The 11,131-nt window shown below is 41.4% G+C and overlaps 1 long non-coding RNA gene across 1 annotated transcript; it reads left to right on the plus strand.

The window, feature by feature from the left end:
* Positions 1-1,981: 1,981 nt before the first annotated feature.
* LOC139161426 (uncharacterized) lies at positions 1,982-5,300 on the plus strand. Its single transcript, XR_011558104.1, has 3 exons — positions 1,982-2,068; positions 4,358-4,485; positions 5,009-5,300. It is a non-coding gene; the product is annotated as an uncharacterized lncRNA (long non-coding RNA).
* Positions 5,301-11,131: the final 5,831 nt, after the last annotated feature.

An 11,131-nucleotide genomic window follows, 5' to 3' on the forward strand; every position in this document is an offset into this window, starting at 1 on the left:
TTCTGCCGGCGTGTTCCAACCGCCCATAATTACAGGGTAATTAATCCAGGAAGACACACCACACGATAAAAGGAAAACCCACAAGTTTTTATAAACAGAAAAACAGAAACAGCTCCCTTTTTAAATGTCAAAGGGATTTTCTGGTACACACAAGGCACAGGTTAAATGCAATCCAATTGCTCACCCAAAAACTGGGAAATTGAGTCCAATTCTAAAGTCCAGAGAGTCCACACACAATCTTGAACAGCGCAAAAAACACGATCTTGACGAAACAATGAATCAGATAAACTGCCATGAGGCTAAAACACCAGGCTGCACTTTTATCTGTAGCACTAATTACAGCAGCCCCACCCAACCACAGATGGCCTCATTTTCTCTTGTAATAATCCTTCAGTTGTTGTCTCCTATGGATGTGTCATTAATTCTTGTTCAGAATCCAGGGATGATACAGATGATTGATCTCCTTCTGGGCTGTCTGCCAAACAACCCTCTTCCCTGTTACTCACACTTCCTTGGTCAAAGGAGGCTTCGTCGGCAGATTCCATCGGGAGCAAAACAGGCCTGCGGCATGTGGATGTTTCCCCCACATCCACCTGCACATTCCTTGGGGCAGGAGCTGGGCCAGAGCTAACCACAACACCTACAAGCAGTGATGGGCTCCTATGGGTACGGTCATCTTTTTTCTTTTTTTCCCTTCTGGACTCTGGGTATGTTTTTCCTATCGCAGTGAATAAGATTGAATGGGTATAATTTTAGAAGAGCTGTGCGTGCATGTGTGTGTACATACACTTTATATAGTAGATAATATATATTTTTGTGTGCCTGTGTGTAATATGTATGTACACATATGGCATATATACATAGAATTAAATAGTATATTTTGAATGTTCAGTAATAGTAAAGGAAATTTATCTCTTAGGCGAGGAGAGGCCAGGCACGCTAACCCAAACCCTTGACGTGAGTGACGTCACGTTGGCCATCTTTAAGCCAGTCACATGACCTTTAAGCCATCCCCTGGTCACATGATTGTCAAGCCACTCCCACCTGGTCACAGGGCTGACAAAATAAGCCACACCCAGAGTGTGGTAGTAAACGTTTTTGCAGCCCTTCACTGCCTACAAGGTCCCTTCCAACTCTAATAATAAATAAAATAAAATAAATCCAGAAATGACAGTAGGGAAAAATAGTGAGCCTGTGTGTGTGCGTGTGAGTGTGTGTGTCTGTGTGTTTGTGTTAAAAAAAGTGTCTAAGTCAAACTTTTTATTCAGTTTTGTGTCCTTCAAATACACGGGTAGAATTCTCAGGCTAGGAAGTCTGGCCTATATCTACCCAGAGGTGCCCTTAACTTGTACTGGCAAGCAATTTTGGTCTTGTTTATAAATACCCAAGAGTAAAACTGAAAGAAGGGAAAAAAGAAAGAAAGAAAGAAAGCAGAAAGTCAGCCCTACCACCACAGCTCAGTTAATTCCCATTCTTTACTTTGGGAAGCCAACACAGCAACAGATATGGGAGGTCTGGATATATGATGTTATGTGCATTACTTCACTTTCCTTCTTCTAACATTTCCCCTGCCTCCTTTTGTGGGTCACACATCTGGGCCTTGTTTGGTCTGACATTCACAGTTAAGCAAGCTGGATAAAGGAATAACCATTTTCAGAGAAAAGCCCTTCCTCCTTCTCGTTGTCATCAGTTATCTCCCGGAGAAGATAATCCAAAGGTACTTCAAAGTCTTTTGGAAATGGCCATGGTTCTTTTTCAATTAGAGCCTAGATAGGAACAGTCCCTTCCCCTCAAAGACGTCAGTCACCCAGCCTTCGTCTGCATAAGCATTTGGTGCCTTCTTATCTAAGCATGTGTTGCCGTGGCAAAAGTATCAGACTTTACCTCTTGGCTGTCTCTTTCTATTGTTTATCACTGTCAGCAAAAGCCAGCTTTATTTTTTTTTCTCCCCTGAACTTTGGATTCGTTTGATTGCTGCAATTTGATGAGGAGTGGATGGGCACATCCATATGTGATTCGTTTTGAAGAAGGGGAAAAGTCGGAGTGTGGAGACTATCATTACTGAAAGGTTAGGCCAAGAAATATTTATTTATTTATTTATTTATTTATTTATTTATTTATTTATTTATTTATTTATTTATTTAGTTAGTTAGTTAGTTAGTTAGTTAGTTAGTTAGTTAGTTAGTTAGTTAGTGTTCTGTCTGGGTCCCCCCAGACGCCAACACCAACCAAAAAGAGTAGCCAGACATACTGGTAAAAAGCAAAGGCAGTTTATATAATTCAAAGCAAAGGCAGTTTATATAATTCAAAGCAAACACAGGTAACAAAAACTGTTCTTACAGACAGCAACACTATGAAGCTTCACAGAGGTTTCATGAAGGCCAGGCACTGAAACAGGATTCTTGCTGGCAAAAACAACGCTGGAGATAATAAAACCCACGCCTCCCTCAAGTCTTCCAGACTTCTAGGCCAAAAGCCAAGATCAGAGACGCCAAGAATCGAAGCAAGGTCACAGGACTCCCAATTGATAACTCTCCACAAGACTGTAAGGGCGGGCCTGCCTTTTCAACCCTGGTGAGGAGAACCACACCCAAACCCAGCTGTTGCCAATTCAGGGATGGAAATACCTTTGTAATTGGCCCCGTCTTTGAGCTGCTCGTCGCTGCCTCATGTCTATTATAGCCTGTGCGTCTTCATCCAATTACTCCAGGCTACTAGCTGGGGAGAGCTCCCCCCCAGAGGTCTCAGGCTGCTCTCCCCCCTCCTCTTCCTGACGTTCCTCTCCCCCGTCTGCCTGGTCCTCCCCCTCCTGTTCACTGTCCTCTTCCTCTGAGCATGGATCCGGCAGAGATCCGGCCGGTCCCTGAGGAGCCTCATGCTGAATCACAACAGTTAGTTAGTTACTTAGTTAGTTAGTTAGTTAGTTAGTTAGTTAGTCCAATACACAATGAGGGTTTTAGTGGGTGTATATCTATATACACATAGTAAAATACATGATGAAGGTTATAGAGGAGATACTCATAGTAAATATATATCTAAGAAATAATAGAAAAGAAGGTATAGTAATAGAACATATCAATGAAAGAATAGAAGAAGAGATATAGGAATAGAAGAAAGGTATAGGAGATATAGAAAAGCAATAGGACAGGGGACGGAAGGCACTCTAGTGCACTTGTACTCGCCCCTTACTGACCTCTTAGGAATCTGGAGAGGTCAGCCGTAGATAATCTAAGGGTAAAGTGTTGGGGGTTTGGGGATGACACTATGGAGTCCGGTAATGAGTTCCACGCTTCGACAACTCGGTTACTGAAGTCATATTTTTTACAGTCAAGTTTGGAGCGGCTAATATTAAGTTTAAATCTGTTGTGTGCTCTTGTGTTGTTGTGGTTGAAGCTGAAGTAGTCGCCGACAGGCAGGACATTGCAGCATATGATCTTGTGGGCAATACTGTACTTAGATCTTGTTTAAGATGTCTTAGTTCTAAACTTTCTAGGCCCAGGATTGAAAGTCTAGTGTCGTAGGGTATTCTGTTTCGAGTGGAGGAGTGAAGGGCTCCTCCACTCCTCCACTCGATATGTATTCCTTCAATACATGCCGACAGCACCAAAACCAGACAAAGGGGGCCAAGCGTCACTTTCAATTAGAAATAAATGAAACACAAACAGACTCTCAATTTGCAAGATGAGTTGAGGAGGCTAAGGAAACCTGTTTCTAGTCAAAGTGGAGAACAAGACCTAACCATGAATTGTTCCAAACTACAGGGAGCATTATTTAATCTCAGAATACAGTGGATCACACAAAGATGTGTGTGATCCCTGAGGGGAAGGGGAAACCACACACAAAATGTTAGGCTACTAATCCTGTACCCTCTATGTAGTTAATTTAGAATTTTAAAACAAGGAGCACCCATAACTCGCTTTTCAGAGTTCTGTTTTTTTTCCCCTCCTCATGTGTACTGGTGGTATAATCAACTTCTCAAAGCTTGTTAATGGCAATGTTTTAAAGATGAATATTGGCTATAAGCAAAAAAAAAAAAATACAATGATACAAGGAATCCTTGCTCCTCAAACTTTTTGTCTTTTGTTACACAGCCTGTTGTCCTTCTGGGAACAGATAAGCCTGTCACATTCCAGATTTCCTCTGTATAACTCTCTGGCTCTCCAAGCAACTCCAACTTTACTTCCTTACTTTCAAAGCAATGGATTTTATTGAGAGCCTGGAGGCCATTTCACCACCAAACATAAACTCACAATGATAAATGTGACATTTTAGGCAACAAAATAGAAGTTACCTTCCTTCTTACTGGCTTTTGTACTTCTTATTGTTGATAGGTTTCATTTGTTTATTTTTACTTCAGGAATGTTTCACCTAAAAATAGCTCCAGTCCCATACAGCCTATAATGCTGAGAAAGAGGGAAGGAAAGAGAAAAGGATGATCCACCAGCAAGGGAAACAGACATCAATTATACATCAATTGTGTTCCAGGTTGGTAACCAAATTCTAGCTGGTGGTTGTGCACATATGCACATCAGAAACCGGAAGAACAGGTAACCGGTGTGCATGCGTGTGCCCGAAACCAGATCATTTTCCCAGTGTGTGCATTCTATCTTCTAAAAGACCTGTCTGTTTCAACTCCTAACCCCAAAACACTATGTACACCAGAACAACTAGACACAGAAACCATTTTTTTCCTGAATGCCATCACTCTGCTAATCAAATAATTCCCTTCAACACTGTCAAACTACTTACTAAGTCTGCACTACTATTAATCTTCTCATTATTCCCATCTCCTGCCACTAATGACTGGACGACTGTAACTTTGTTGCTTGCATCCTTACAATTTATATTGACTGGTTCCTAATATGATTGGACTGATTGTTTGTACACGGACTATCATTAAATATTGTACCTTAAGATTCTCGAACTTTATTTATTTATTTATTCATTCATTCATTCATTCATTCATTCATTCATTCATTCATTCATTCATTATTTCCCTTCTCCTTAGAATCAGGGCAGCTTACAACATGTTAGCAATCCGGATCCTCATTTTACCCACCTCGGAAGGATGGAAGGCTGAGTCAACCTTGAGCCGGTGATGAGATTTGAACTGCTGACCAGCAGGTCTACAGTCAGCTTCAGTGGCCTGCACTGAAGTACAGTACAGCACTCTACCTGCTGCGCCACCCCAGCTCATCAACTTATCTTTTCTTTTATGTACACTGAGAGCATGTGCACCAAAGACAAATTCCTTGTGTGTCCAATCACACTTGGCCAATAAAGAATTCTATTCTATTCTATTCTATTCTGTTCTATTCTATTCTTCCAGGTTTTAGGGAAAGGTAGTTGATAAGCCTCTGTAAAGTTTTGTGTTGTTTGGAGCAGTGTTTCCCAACCTTGGCAACTTGAAGATATCTGGACTTCAACTCCCAGAATACCCCAGCCAGCATTTGCTGGCTGGGGAATTCTGGGAGTTGAAGTTCAAATATCTTCAAGTTGCCAAGGTTGGGAAACACTGGTTTGGAGGATGCAAAAATAGATGGAAGTGGCAGCTAGATGCAGCCTCCCCTGGGACTCCTAAGGAAACCTGCTGTCTTCAGCATGGGTATCACTTATAACTGGAATAGAAGAAGACATCCTTAGACCTTGAGACTGCTCAGCTGATTTATGCAACCCGGTTAAAGTAAACATCTGCTGCAATTGCCCCTTTGGCACAGCAGCCAGCTTTCAATACTAGGGACCTGTAGAGATTCTGCAGCTTGGTAGACACGTAATTCCTTCACAAGAGCACACGTAATGGAGGGAAAGTTTCCTTGTAGCGAGACTGTGCTCTTGTGAATCAACACATAAGCAGTGCCTTGTCTTTTCCCCCTAATTACAACTTCTCAAAGCACATGGTTTTAATATAAAATCCCATTCCGGGAATGTTCATCCACCAGAAAATGACAGAGGATTTAGTGTCCTGGGAAATCTTATTTACAATGGACTTACTTCAATGCATTCTTATCAGACTCGGCTTCTACTTCACCCCATATTTCAGACCCAGAGGCTGAAAAAGCCTTTTGATCAAACCACGGTGCACATGTACAAGTTACCACAGGGCTAAGCACAACCAGATCTTACTAATCCAAGTTGGGTGCTCTCCAGATGTGTACAGCTGCAGCTTACAGGGCAGCAAAAATACATAAGGCCTATTAGCTTGTTACATCACTTAAAGCTTATCCAAGCAATGCTTCCATTTTCGGGATGATTGGGGTGGGGTGGGGTTGAATAACATGAACGAGGCAAAATGTTCTGAAGGTTAACAGGCAACCAGAACTGTTCAGGATATCACCATCACATCTTCCAATGAACAAAACAAGAGTTGTTTACATTTCAAGGCTTTCCAAGTTTCAAGTTACATGGATGGTTTAAGTTGAACCAGCAGTTGTCAAAGATGTAAGCCATCTCCAAGATATTTGCCAGAAACAGGAAAGCTGCAGATACTTCTGATGTCCACTAACCCATATCTTCACTGGGTGTCAAGATTGTCCAAGCTAAACTTCATGAACTTCACTTTTCATCCAACTCATGAAAAGTATAATAAATATTGGGCTGGTGGACGGGAGGGCTCTTTTTCAAACAGCGTAAGAGGAGAAGCCATCCAAACAGGGGAAAGTTCATTAACAATTCCCCCCCAAAATAGTGGGGCCTATGGACTGGCACCGACCATGACATCACCAGCAGGTTGCTACCGGTTCGGGTGTTCCAGTCTGAACCGCGAGGAACCTAACCCTGGATGTTGCCATGTGTTCTTTTTCACTTCTGACATCTTGTATTCCCGATTCTTACAAATGGGACACCAAATTCCAAAGCTCTTAGCAACAAACAATCAAACAATCATACAGGACTGACACAAACTTCAGAGCATAATCAGAACTGCAGAAAAAACTATTGCTGCCAACCTGACTTCCATTGAGGATCTGTATGCTGCACGACTCAAAAAGAGGGCAGGGAAAATATTTACTAATCCCTCGCATCCTGGATATAAACTCTTTCAACTGGTTCCCTCAAAACTTCGCTACAGAACACTGCACACCAAGGAAACTAGACACAAGAGCAGTTTTTTCCCAAATGCCATCCCTCTGCTAAACAAATAATTCCCTCAACACTGCCAAACTATTTACTAAGTCTGGGCTACTATTACTACTAGTTTTTTCTCATCATTCCTATCACCCATTTCTTCCCACTTATGACTTATGACTGTAACTTGTTGCTTGTATCCTTAAGATTTTTATTATATTGATTGTTTCCTCATTGCTTATTTGACCCCTATGACAATCATTAAGTGTTGTACCTCATGATTCCCCGCCCCGAGTCTTCAGAGAGGGGCGGCATACAAATCTAATAAATCTAATAAATTGAATTGAATTGAATTGATTCTTGACAAATGTATATTTTCTTTTATGTACACCAAGAGCATATGCACCAAAGACAAATTCCATGTGTGTCGAATCACACTTGGTCAATAAAAAACTTCTATTCTATTCCATTCTAAATTAATTATGTTTCTCCAAATATGAATCCTTTGGTAACCAAATAGAGAATTATCTGTGTACTAACATAATGAATCAGCGGGCTGGCATACCTACAACTTTACAGAATTAAAAAAAATAAAAAAAACACCTCTTGGGCAAAGATCCCTGCGAATATCCAATCATTAAAACTAGGAACTGAAACTAGATGAAAGGGAAATGAAATGGAGTCTATTCTGCAGGGGAGCATCACCTCTTCTGCAGAAAACCTGCATTCTGCAGACATTTTATTGTATACCACAGTGGTAGAATTAAATTTAGGGGATTCTGAAGTGAAATGGCTTTAGGAAAGCAGAGAAAGTCCGTGAAAATTGCTCAGGGCAGGAAAGGGAAGTATAGAATCCAAGGACTCTTTTGTAGTTATCTTCGGGAAATGCTGTCACCCACTATCATTCCCAAAACAGACGTGACAAAAGCAGTCATAAAATGGCACCAGATGCCTATCTGCATAAGTTGAGAAAAGTCAGGCTTGCTTCTAAGATCCATCTGTGTCTGAAAAGGCTCCAAGAATAATTATTGCCTGAGCCGTATCCCATGCCAACAGAGCAGACTGTCCAAAGCTTGGACTTTGGCAACAAATAAATGAAGCTCTCCTTTCTCACACTCAAGAGGCGCCAATTGTGCCTCCACATCCCCTGGAAATCATTGGCCAGTGGGGAATACTGTATAAAGGTTAAGAAGTAGGACTTGGACCAGGAAACTTCACTCAGTTTCATGTTTCCCGGCAACCATCAAGTTCACAGAATGATTCTAACTTTCAAGCTTGCAAGATGGTGGGGCAGAGACACCAGCTATACCAGTGTTTCCCAACCTTGGCTACTTGAAGATGTTTGGACTTCAACTCCCAGAATTCCCAGCATTCGCTGGCTGGGGAATTCTGGGAGTTGAAGTCCAGATATCTTCAAGTGGCCAAGATTGGGAAACACTGAGCTATACAACAGTGATTCTCAATTATTTTGTTACACACACACACACACAGGAAAAAGTAAACATTTTGTGCCCCCCAACTCTCCAATCTGGGGCCCAATGGAATTTTAGCGCTAATATTTATTATTTTACTTATTATAAGCTGCAAATAAGCTATTGGCTGGGGAAGGCTGCTGTACCCACTTACCTGGGAGTAAGTCACACTGAACTCAGGGGAGCCTGTTTTCGGTTAGGCAGGCATAGGCTACTGTGGTTATGGCCTTCTTTCGAGATGGGGCCAGGCCAGCTTAATCAACCTGATGTTTTGGGGTTTCCGGCCTGGCCCATTAGCGCCGCCTCTGCTGGGCACCCACAGGAAATGTGTGGAAGGAGGCTTTAGGGTACTGTTCGAAGCTTTCACCCAGCTGCAGAGGATGCTTCTCTCCAGCAGCAGGTTCGCCAGCTGTTCATGGTTACCGTGGTGACTGCTGAGAAGAACAAGAACCCACGCAGTTGCCCTGCCTCACCTGGCCACCTTCTCTTTCGTGCTTGGAGCAACGTGCCACTGGAGAAACACTCCCCCTCCGGGGGAATTGAGAGGGACCACACATGTTCATAGGGGTCACACGCACCCCCTACCATCTCTCTGCGCCTCCCGGGAGGTGCCCCACTATTTGAGAAACACTGCTACACACTGTCCTGAATATTGTCTCTCAATCTTAACAACAGCCGGGGTGGCACAGCAGGTAGAGTGCTGTACTGCAGGCCACTGAAGCTGACTGTAGATCTGAAGGTCAGCGGTTCAAATCTCATCACCGGCTCAAGGTTGACTCAGCCTTCCATCCTTCCGAGGTGGGTAAAATGAGGACCCGGATTGTAGGGGCAATAGCCTAGCTCTGTTAAAAATTGCTATTGCTAACATGTTGTAAGCCACCCTGAGTCTAAGGGGAAGGGCGGCATAAAAATTGAATAAATAAATAAATAAATAAATAAACTTTAAAATGTCTGCACTTGCTGGGGAATTCTGGCAGGGGAAACTCCAGTATCTTTTACGTTGTTAGGGTTGAAAAAAGAACCTGGCTTTGTGGGAGCATGTTACTTCCAAAGAAATATGAGATTATTATGTAGTAAATTTGACATTAAAAGTTCTGAAATGACATAATTTATCCATGGCCTCCTTCAGCAATCTCAATGGTTTCAGGAGTAGGCCGATCATGCTAGCTCAGGAATTCTGGGAGTTGAAGTCCACATGTCATAGAAGAGCCAACTTTACTTATCCCTGACCTAGGTTAATTCAGGATCTTTTGGGGGGGGGGGGAGAAGAGATATTAACATCAGATGCACAAATTTAGGTCAAAATGTAATGTATTTACTTATTTGTGATTAATCACATAGAATTAAACTGTCAGTAATTCACTCAACAGATGGGACTGCCTTTTGTATAGCAATGAAGGTTCTTCATCTTCCTGGTTTAAAAAGAAATACTGTATTTCCTAAGACTAACATTCATTCCAGCAATAAACTAAGATGTGAACTTCCCATTACCGAAACTGCATCCAAAGTCAGATGGACCACATCAACTTGAAAATTCAAGAGGTCGGGCAGGCTAAAGATGGTTTACTGGAGCTCCATTCATCCTTGCTACGGTGAAATCACATTGATCCATTTTAGGACGTTAAAGTGGGAGGGAACTTAAGCCACAATGATAGACAATTGAAATGCTTCTCTTTGGATGGAATTCTTCTCAGGGTACCCAAGAAGCCTTACCTGTCAGAGATTGTAGACAGAGATTGAACAAGAGGAAACAGTGAATCCTAAGCCCCAGGTTCTAGGTTTATTTCAGGATTTATATAGTTCTTCTGGAAAACTCATTTTTCAACGCACATTACACTTTTGAAAGCCCTTTTCATAAGGCACAGCAGATAATAAATGTTAGAAAAAAATATTCCAGTAATCTTCCAAATTTCTAGTAACATTCTTAAAACAAAAAAGTCATCCAAAATCTAGAAAAATGTAGGCAGCCGGCAGTATATTGGTATCTGCAGCACTTTAAAAATGCTGTTCGTTTGTACCAAAACAAAATGTTTATTACAAGTTACATGCTTTCTTCAAACAAAACAGTCTTTAATGGATTACACAAAGTTAATTGCTAGTCACTTACGGAATGCATCTATTCTCTTTTCTGTTCCAACATTTTAGCAGCAAAAAGGGAAGTTTCCATTTCTAAAATCATCCATCCATATTTTACCGGGTTTCATGACACGTAATAAAAGCAGAAGGGGAAATATAATATTTTTTTTCTTTAAAAAATTGAAAACTAATTTACATTAGATATTCTAGTGAGACTGTAGGATGTGCATTCTAGATTATGCATTCTTGGGATTAAAAAATGAGTTCTTCAAAATTTATTTTCTCCTGGAAGAATATATTTATTGTTGTTTTTTCATTGGAAAAATGAAAAAGAAGAGGAGACAATAGAATTTTATTTTATTCTAACCCCCACCCCACCCACCCTTTTTTAGTTTTATAGGCAAGAACAATGTCCTGGGCTACAGACAGCTGTCATCTTTCTTTTTGAACAATGTCTGTAGTTTCCAAACAGTGTGTTATAAATTTTGAGGTGCCAAAGCTTGGTATTTTCCTTTGTAATG

The sequence above is a fragment of the Erythrolamprus reginae genome, chromosome 1, assembly GCF_031021105.1.
Source record: "Erythrolamprus reginae isolate rEryReg1 chromosome 1, rEryReg1.hap1, whole genome shotgun sequence".
Classification (NCBI taxonomy): Eukaryota; Metazoa; Chordata; class Lepidosauria; order Squamata; family Dipsadidae; genus Erythrolamprus; species Erythrolamprus reginae.